The sequence below is a fragment of the Eleginops maclovinus genome, chromosome 2, assembly GCF_036324505.1.
Source record: "Eleginops maclovinus isolate JMC-PN-2008 ecotype Puerto Natales chromosome 2, JC_Emac_rtc_rv5, whole genome shotgun sequence".
Lineage (NCBI taxonomy): Eukaryota > Metazoa > Chordata > Actinopteri > Perciformes > Eleginopidae > Eleginops > Eleginops maclovinus.
In genome coordinates, this window is record NC_086350.1 from 21,899,269 (window position 1) to 21,909,932 (window position 10,664).

Here is a 10,664-nt window from a genome sequence, read left to right on the forward strand (position 1 = left end):
TGTGTGTGTGTGTGTGTGTGTGTGTGTGTGTGTGTGTGTGTGTGTGTGTGTGTGTGTGTGTGTGTGTGTGTGTGTGTGTGTGTGTGTGTGTGTGTGTGTGTGTGTGTGTGTGTGTGTGTGTGTGTGTGTGTGTGTGTGTGTGTGTGTGTGTGTGTGTGTGTGTGTGTGTGTGTGTGCGCTCACTCTCCCTTCTTGCTCTTTCATTTCTCCTCCACCTCAACCACTGATGACTGAACACCCAACCAGGAACGAGGGACAGTTTCTACCGTTACAAATGTTGCTATTGTTATTCTTAAATGGGGGTTATCATAATTATCATTTTTTGTAATGACTTTAAAAAAACAAAAATTAAAAGGCAGTTGTAAAACTTGTGGCTAAACTTCAGTGTTTGTAGTTAAAAAGCAAGTTGTGTCGTTCTTCTGACGGTTTGTGCCCCCACCACACCCCCGCCCCAGAGTTGGATTGTTTTTTTCCTCATCTATTTGTCTCTCCGTCCTCTTGTTTGTGTGGTAAGTCTTTTCTTTTTCTTTTTTTTGTCTGAGGGAGGTCAAGCCAATCATATCTCCCCTTCTCCTCATGTGGAGTCTCAGTGATGTTGCTGCTCCCCATCAACTCCCTGACTTTTTTCTGTTTAAATTTGTCATTAAATAAATCTATCTTTTTCATACCTGGTGCCTTTCTTTCTTTGCTTTACATCACAGGCCTCAGATCATGTGTATGGCTGCATATTTGTTGTTGGAATAGCGGCTCACATTATACGGCTGGTGAAGGTAACAAGAACAAAATGTAGGTAAAAAAAAAACGTTCTAGGCAACAAAGTAAATTTAAGCCCATGCAGAATTGCCTTTAAAATATATATGTTCTCTAATGTGTTATTTCTGTTGCTGCTATGACACAACTTGTTCTAAAAGGTTTGTATAGAAGTCTCTGAAAACAATTCAGGTTGAAATAATGCATTATTAAAACTTTAGGGTGACTGCAAATTTCAGCAAGTGGGACCTACATGACAGGATTAATCCAGACCAGTGTTTTTATTTATTCTTACCCCAAGGTGCCTCTGTTCAGTACAGTCATGCTGTGCCCTGCAGCCCCCTGGTGTGAATCACTGCTTCTTCATCACAACATCAGGGGACAACATACAGTCTCTGCAAATATTTCACTAAATTAGTTGACACTGCTTATTCATATTTCAAGGCTGCTCCTTTTGAACCACAAACAGTATTTCAACTTACTAAACTGAAATAGCCTCAACTTAATGTTTGATTTTGAATTGATTTGAAGCTGAAACGCTTAGTTCCCTTTTTTAGAGAAAGAATAATGGCATCCACTTTTCATTTTATAAGTAGGAATTTTAAAAAAGGACTTTCAAGCCTCTTAATTTAAAGTAAGGTATTTCTGAAAATTCTCAACAGATTAACATATAGTATTTTAAAGTAGTGGGCTACTAGTCCTTCACAACAGAGCTGGTTCGTGTTTGGTTTGCTGCTGAAATGGTAGACTTAATTGAGTGTTATTTCAGGATTGGGTTAAATAACAAGGAGATCCTTGGTGTCTTGGCGCAGAATCACAATATTATTATTTCTATCCGTACGTTAAAGAGGCGTTGACGCAAACTTGGTCTTTTCAGGAGGCGTAATCAGACCGACATAGACCAAGTGATAGCCTTCGTGCAGGAGGAACTGAGGGGAAATGGCCAGATGCAGGGGTATCGTTGGCTGCACCTTCGAGCAGTTCAGAGGGGATTGGTAGTCTCGCAAGAAACAGTAAGGCAGATCATCAAAGCACTTGATCCACACGGGGTAGAAATGAGACAGGCCCATCGTCTGAGGCGGCGCCTGTATACAACCCGTGGGCCTAATGCACTTTGGCATATGGATTCATATGACAAATTGAAGCCATTTGGGATTTGCATCAACGGGTGCATCGATGGCTACAGTCGTTATGTCTTATGGATGGAGGCTTACACCACCAATAATGATCCCAAAGTCATTGCTTCCTACTACCTCCAGTGTGTTGAGCGTGTTGGGGGCTGTCCAGAGCGGCTGCGAGCTGACAGGGGCACTGAGAACGGTCACGTTGAGGGCATGCAAAACTTCCTAAGAAGAGAACACGGCGATGCATTTGCCAGCGAAAAGAGCTTCCTGTACGAATCAGCGCATCGAATCCTGGTGGGGTATCCTTCGAAAGCAGAGCGTCCGATTTTGGATGAGCCTTTTCAAATCGGTGCAAGATGCTGGTCACTTCTCCGGGGATTTTGTGGATAAGAGTCTCATGCAATTTTGCTTCCTCGAACTACTTCCGGTAGGTTATATGTGCATCAAGACAATAATTCTCCACACACACACACACACACACACACACACACACACACACACACACACACACACACACACACACACACACACACACACACAGGCAATATAGGCCATAAAAAAACCCTTGGCTACTACTTTGCATGGAGGTAATCAAAACACTGCTCCTGTGTCATATTGTAAAAATACACAGTAAATGATTTTGATGTATCGTCATTGACAAAATCAGTTGATCATGTAGACTAATTAAGCACTATCCATTGTCTTGCAGAAAGAGCTGGACGAGGTTGTACGGACATGGAATTCTCATCGAATCAGACCAGTTCCATCCAGGGGTGACTCTGGGGGTTGCCCAGTCCTACTCTACACAGCCCTACAGATTTTTGGTGGAGAGGACAGACTGAAGTTGTTTGATCAAGAGGAAATCGACTTTTGCAAGGAGGAGTGCAGACCCAAGGGTCAATTGCCTTGTGATGAAGATGTCTTTGATCTGTCAGTGTTGCTGATGCAGGAAAATGGATGGGACACTCCTAAAGATGCGTTTGATGCTGCTGAACTGTACACACTGTTACGAGAGGAGATACGAAATAATCTTTGAGGACTGGCTGCCATCTCCTCTGCCTCCACTGCTGTGCCCATCACCACCGTCTCGGCTGATGTGCCCATCTCCTCTGCCTCCACTGCTGTGCCCATCTCCACCACAAACAGCATTATCCATACTGAATGTAAACTACATAGAATATGTTGTAATGTTTTATTTTATGCTGCTTGATGATGTATATAAATTGTATAAAATGTACATAGTATGCATATAAATTAAAATGTCTGTCACATTAAATTGCATGCTTTTCCAAAATGCCCTTGTATTTTGTTCATGTGGTCCTTTTTAAGACTCAGCTATATTTATTTATCAGTATGATCTCAGCTTTTGTTGGAAGTGACAATAACCTGAACTTAAAAAAGATTGAAAACAAACATGAAGTACTTCAGAAGTAAGACTTTATAGGTTATGGCTATATAATGTTTAGAATGTGACATAGTAGCCCTGCACCACAGAATAAGAACAATTGTATTATCAAATGGAGTATAAACATTAGCAATATTAATATATCAGAGTATGTAACTCCGTCATCATGGGGTGTACTGACAGGCAACAGGAGACAGAGTAAAGGGTGCTTGACAAGTTTTTTGAGTGGTGTACCCAAAAATCATCTTCAGGTAAATGTTGGTAAGATCTGACCTAAGATTTTCATCTGTGGAGTTGATGTGGAAGTTGTGCACTCCTACAAATACCTTGGTGTGCACTTAGATGAGAGACTGGTGTGGTCTAGGAATACAGAGGCCCCTTATAAGAAGGGGTGGAGCGATCTGTATTTTCTACTACAGTTAAAATCCTTTAATGTCTGCAGTAACCTGCTACAAATGTGCTATCAGACAGTGACATCTAGTGGAAGTGTGAAAGCAAAATACACAAACAAACTGTAAAAGCTGATCAGGAAGGCCTGCTCAGTCATTGGTGGAGCAATTCAACTGGACTCAGTGGGGATGCCACCGGAGAAATGGATACTGGACAAGCTGAACATTCTAATCCACTGATTGGCAAGTCTGTTGAGCGACCTTTACTGGGTGATTTCCTCTGACTGTTTTGACTAGAAGATACTGTTCTTTTCTACCAGCAGTGATGAGGCTGTACAATTCATCCCTTTATCCCCCTCAGAAACTAACTTGACATATTTTATTTTTATCTATCTTACTTTTGTTTGATTTTGCACTGGACAGTGCTGTTGTGACACGCTGCTTACCCTGCCACAGACCTCACAGCATGCCATCACTGAATAACAATGTAAGTGACAAATAAAATCACTGACTTCTTAAATGGTTTCGAAAGCGTTTACTTAAAACTCATTTTACTTATTGTTTTCAATGTACTCAAGTACACTGAGCAGCTCAAGTTCCAACAAACAACACATAGGCCTATTGTGTTCAAACAGCACATAGGCCTATTGTGTTCAAACAGCACATAGGCCTACACCATATAAAACATGACAGCTTTACAAAAACAAAACCTTTACAAAAAAAGTACAAATACAAAAAAATGCATACAACAAAAGTTATGTAGTGCTAGAGAACAGTATACATAAAAGTATAGATCAATATTTCAAGAGGAATAACTTTCAAATGCATGTAGAAACATTTATGAACAATATGCATGTGACAAGCCAAAACATACAAATCTCAGTCAGACTCAAATACATAGGCCTAAACACAAATTGTGTTCAATGAACACATAGCCTAAACTGTATAAAACATGAGTGCAATTATACAATTGGCTGTATAAAAAAAAAACAGCTGAAGTGCTAGAGAACATAAACATATATGTTACAGAATTAACGTTTCAGGTAGCAGCGTTTTCAAAGCCCTGTAAAAACATCCCTGAGCAATATGCATGTGACAGGGCAAAACATCAGAAGCCTAGACAATGTCCATAACCCAGATGTTGCTCTCCAAAACAGCATTGAATTCTGATCTAAAATCTGGGAAGTTATCGTAACTATCTGACACCTCCAGCACAAATCCACATGTGTGGCCAATAGGCCTCCTGGAGAAGTCTGACATTTTTGTAAAGACAACCTGGATTTTGGTACAAGTGATTATATCACTACCAGTTGTGAAACGCAGGAATTTTCCGAGATGGTCCTCGTCTAACTCTCTAAGATATCTTCTCAAGTGGTTTTCCACCTCTTGCTGTTTTGAGGTCATGACCTCTTGGAAGTCAAGTAGACCTTGAACTCGTCTTGGATTGGGTCTGAGTGCCTGATAGCGTGCCAGTAGGTCATCATGAGCAATGTTGACCTTTCCATGCATCACCTGCTTCCAACAATCAATTACATACCTATGTTTTTGTACTAGTTCTTTATGTGCAATCTCCTTCAGGATCTGTGGAAGCGTTTCCGCTTTGATCATCTTTCGGCACTCGTAGTTCTCAAGGACTTCCATGAGCTCGCTGGGATCAACTGATGAGAAATCCTCAAGCGACTTTTTGAGAATGTCCTGGTCCTGAATACTCGCATACTGAAGGATGCTTTCTAGGAGGTTGCTGCACACAGATCCATGAAAGAGGTCCTCCATCAGAGGAAGAGCTAATTTTATCGGCAAATACTGACATGTTTGTAAACCTGAAAGCACAATTCTGGCAATGGCCTTCCAGGTTTCACAGCTAAAGTCATGCCTAATGAATGGAACTTTGACTGCTGTTCCAACAGTACAGCGATCATAAAATTCTTGCCAAAAAGAACAGTAAATATCTCTGACAACACCTTCGCCAATCCCCTTTTCTACACTGTTATCTGGAAGTATTCTTCTCATAATTAATGGGCGGGTGAGCAAAGTAGGATCCATGAACCCTTTAATCAACTCATTTAGGTTTCAAGGTTTCAAGGTTTCAAGGTTTTATTTGTCATATGCACAGCAGATACAGCGTATATGTTGGCAATGAAAATCTTATGTCGCGTGCTCCTCCAACAACTCCACATACATGGTGCAAATAACATAAATAAAATAGTGCAAAAAGAGAGAAGAATATTTACAATAACAACAATAAAGATTTGAGGATGTGAAATATATACATATGTGGAATACATTGAAAGTATTTAAACACTTTACACTGTTGAATGAGGAGGTATGGGCAGATGCATATATTATGTATAGCAGATGTATATGGCAGATATGTACAATATATAGATATGTGTACTATAAACAGATATGTATGGCAGATGTGTATAATATACAGTATATATATGTATGTGTGTACTATAAACAGATATGTATGGCAGATGTGTATAATATATATATATATATATATATATATATATGTATGTGTGTACTATAAAAAGATGTGAGTAGACATTCACACAGCTCAGGAGTTCAGTAGTCTTATAGCCTGTGGTATAAAACTGTCTCTGAGTCTGGTGGTCTTGGTCCGGATGCTGCGGTACCGTCTGCCAGACGGCAGCAGACAGAACAGATTGTTGCTGGGGTGATGGGGGTCCTTTAATATCCTACCGGCCTTCTTCCTACACCGCTGGGTGTAGAGGTCCTCCATGGATGGCAGCTCCGTCCTGGTGATGTGCTGAGCAGTTTTCACCACCCTCTGTAGAGTCTTACGGTTGAGGGCGGTGCAACTGCCATACCAGGCGGTGATGCAGCCAGTCAGGATACTCTCGATGGTGCACCTGTAGAAGTTGCAGAGTATCCTGGAGTCCATGTTGAACTTCCGCAGCCTGCGGAGGAAGAAGAGCCGCTGTCGAGCCGTCTTGGATATGACCCTGGTGTGATGTGTCCATGTCAGGTCCTCACTGATGTTTACCCCGAGGAACCTGAAGCTGCTGACTCTCTCCACAGGAGTCCCGTCGATGGTGATGGGTGTGTGTGCCTCTCTCTGCCTCTTCCTGTAGTCCACAATCAGCTCCTTTGTTTTGCTGACGTTGAGATGGAGGTTGTTGTCCTGGCACCAAGATGTCAGGGCTCTGACCTCCTCTCTGTACGCCGTCTCGTCGCCGTCTGTGATCAGGCCGATGACGGTCGTGTCGTCAGCAAACTTGATGATGGTGTTGGAGCTGTGTGTGGCCACGCAGTCGTGCGTGAACAGGGAGTAGAGGAGAGGGCTGAGCACACAACCCTGAGGGGCTCCGGTGTTGAGGGTCAAGGTGGAGGATGTGATGTTCCCCATCCGCACTGCCTGGGATCTGCCCGTCAGGAAGCTCATGATCCAGTCACAGAGGGCGCTGTTGAGCCCAAGGTCCCTGAGCTTAATGATGAGCTTGGAGGGCACAATGGTGTTGAATGCTGAACTGTAGTCAATGAACAGCATTCTCACATAAGTGTTCCTCTGGTCCAGGTGGGAGAGGGCAGTGTGGAGGGTGAGGGAGATGGCATCATCCGTGGACCTGTTTGCTCTGTAGGCAAACTGCAGGGGGTCCAGTGAGTCAGGGAGGGAGGAGGTGATAAAAGTTTTGACTAACCGCTCAAAGCACTTCATGATGATGGAGGTGAGTGCAACTGGGCGGTAGTCATTGAGGCAGATGGGTTTTGTCTTTTTGGGGACAGGGACAATGATGGACTCTTTAAAGCATGTGGGGACTACAGACTGGAGCAGTGACCTATTGAAAATGTCTGTGAACACATCTGCCAGCTGAACTGCACACACCTTGAGAGCACGGCCAGGGATGCCATCAGGTCCCGGAGCCCTGTGTGCGTTGATCCTTTTCAGAGATCTACACACATCTGCACTGGTTAAAACCAGTGAGCAGGGCAATTACTATGGTGTATGGTTATTATTTTGGCGAGACTGGCCTGTGATGTGGAGCCAGGTAGTTGTGCTGGAGATGCATCATTGGATACTGTTGATGTGGAGAGCGCTTGCTCAGGTGGTGGGTCCATGACTTGCTGAAGTGAGGAGGCAGAATGCAATGACGAGGAAACATCCGAGGTTATGAGTGGCTGCAGTTGGGGCTGAAACCCAAAATCAAATGGTTCTGTGTCATCGTCAGCGTCAGTTTCAATTTCACGACAACACGGACCAAAGGTTACTTCTGATTCAATGTCAGTTACCAGGTCACATTCAAACAGTGTGCCATATCGTATGCCAGTGATTGTAACACCATCCTCTTCCTCTTGTACTCTTTCACTTTTATTCTGCTCTGAATCACACTGAAGATCATCCTGTTGTGAAGCATCATGTGAGTCCTGGTGATCATCCTCCTCATCCTCATCTATTGTTATTACACCGCATTTTGATTTTTCACCATCTGTGGCACTATCATCCTTCAACTCCTTGGGGGAAGTAGCAACATAAAATCGCAACCGTCCCATGCACAAAGTATCATAGATAAATCCAACGGTTACATCCTCTTGGACAGGGTTCTGTTTGTAGTCCCTCAATTCAAAGTTGAACTCAGATTCATGTCCTTTTGATGACAATCCATCTGGAAAGAAGAGCCTCTTTCCTTTTTGAAGGACCTCATCCATTCCACATTCTATTCCAATAGGTACCATTCTTGTCCCTCCTCCCTGTTTACCTCGTATTTGTTTCCTTTGTTCTCCCTCACAGTGCAACCATCCAATTTCAATCTTTCGATGGGTTGCTTTCCGCCTCTTGTTTGAAGAACCTGATGATGAATCAGCTGGCTCTACATCTTGTGTTTTGTTTTCCTCAGCTTTTCTGGCCTGTTTTGTTTTCCTATTTTCATTTTCCTCAGCATTATTTCGCTTCTTAAGCTTGACCCTAAGCTTTTCAAAAAGACCCATTTTGGTTTTTTGTGTTGTCCCATTTCTGCAGAAAATCTTCAATGCCAGACGATCCCCAAATGAGGAAATGTATTTAGCCAGGTCTCCATCTTCCATGCAGGGAATGACATCTTTGTCAATCTGTGAAATTATCAAAATAAATGTAAGTTGTTTTACTCTCACAATAACAAATAGATATGACTAAAGCTCAGTGTATGTGACTGTTGTATCTATATGTTATGTATATATATGTAAGTGTGTTCTTCTGTGAGTGTGGCATGTGTAAAAGGCATATGTGTAAAAGTTCCACACATTTGGTGTTTACATTTACATTCATTCTACATTTTAACATTCATGTCACAGACTAGTCCAGACAAGCACAGACTGACGTTTACACACACTTTACCTTGTCCTCCTCTAAGTGTTTTATTACTTCCTCTAGGACTCCTCGTGGGCGTAGGAAATCAGACACAGTGACACTGGACACGGATAGTCCTGTAAAGAAGATGCAGCACAATTAACAATGTTATGTAATCGTTGCACTATGACCAGTTTACACAATAATATTTGTTTGCACTGTCTGCCAATGCTGGTGAATATGGGCTATTCAATAGGTACCGGTACTTTCTTATCAGCAGTGGTTCACAAGTGCTGCTGGTTTTACTTGAAGTACTAAATGTGCTAGATGACAGGTGAAGTGTCACACAAAATGAAACGCCAGTTTTAAGATGGGTAAATAATAACCCATAGCAGGGTTTATCAAGCTATTTATCTGTCTTATACGGGCGACAGGTATAGTCTAATCTTAATTTCTTGAACCCCTAAACTTTTATTACAGAATTGTGTTCTATAGGCCTTCCCCCTTATTAGTATGCTGCCCATGCATAATAAAATATTATATGGCTGTATGTTGAGTATATGGCTGATATTTCATTTTAAAACTACACCACGCATGTCAGAGGACAATTACAGGAACAGTAGAAACGTGGAACTGTCCATTTTGTATTTTGAAATTAGCACTGATAGGGACGTAGCCTATGCAAGTAACTGAAATACACTGTTCAGTAAAATCAACTTTGTCAATTAAAAAGTGGCATGATATTTTATCGATGGGAAACTTGGGCTGTGCAGACGCACGTTAAGCTACCTAGCTCGAAGGACACCTAACTGACAACAGGCTCAATGGAAAACGTGCTTGCCATTCCGGCTTAACATCGCAGGAAAGCACAAGGCCTACAGTAGGCCTATATTAACCCACAAATGCGTTAAGTTACCCTGATGAATATGATTCATTTGAGTCTTTCTTAAAGATATCAATGCAGCCATCAGCACATAAGCCCAAATGGACGGCAGCGATGACAGAGATTTAACAGAGCTGTATGGGCAACGATAGTTCATATACCGTCTCTGGTATGAGTTTACGCAATCATAGTAAGCAGCTAGACTAACCTATGCCTACAAAACGAACACTATCACCTCATATAAGTTAATTCACTCACCTGATACAGCCATGGCATGCCGATCGATCCCGATGCCCTCCTCATGCCATCCTGTAACTGGAGTGACTCATAGCCCACTTCTACGGAAGGCTCTGTTGGGAGGGACTCGTAGCCAGTGTTCGAACTATGCCGAGATTTTCGGGGGGTCCCATTTTTCTCGGGGGGGGCGCTTGCTCTTGCGCTTGACTTGACTGATATTTTAGAGACCCCCCAACATTTCCCAAATCATGTTTTCGGGGGATCTCTTGTCAGTTTCAGGGGGTCTCAGATCCCCCGAGTCCCCCCGTAGTTCGGACACTGCTCGTAGCCCACTTCCGCCGTTCCTGGCAGATTTCTGACTTTTTTTCTCGAAAATTCTGACTTTTTTTCTCAGAAATTTCAAAAATATTTTCTCTTCATGTGGCCCTAATACTCTTCCGTAGTATACTAAGGAGTGGACAGGTTAATGTGCAACATGTGTTTGAGTGTAAGACAAATCCAGACATGTTACACACCTACGGTCTGGTGTAAGGGCGTACTGTAGGAGCTCTGTATGGGGGGCGCTGCGCTATAATCGGCATACTGCCAG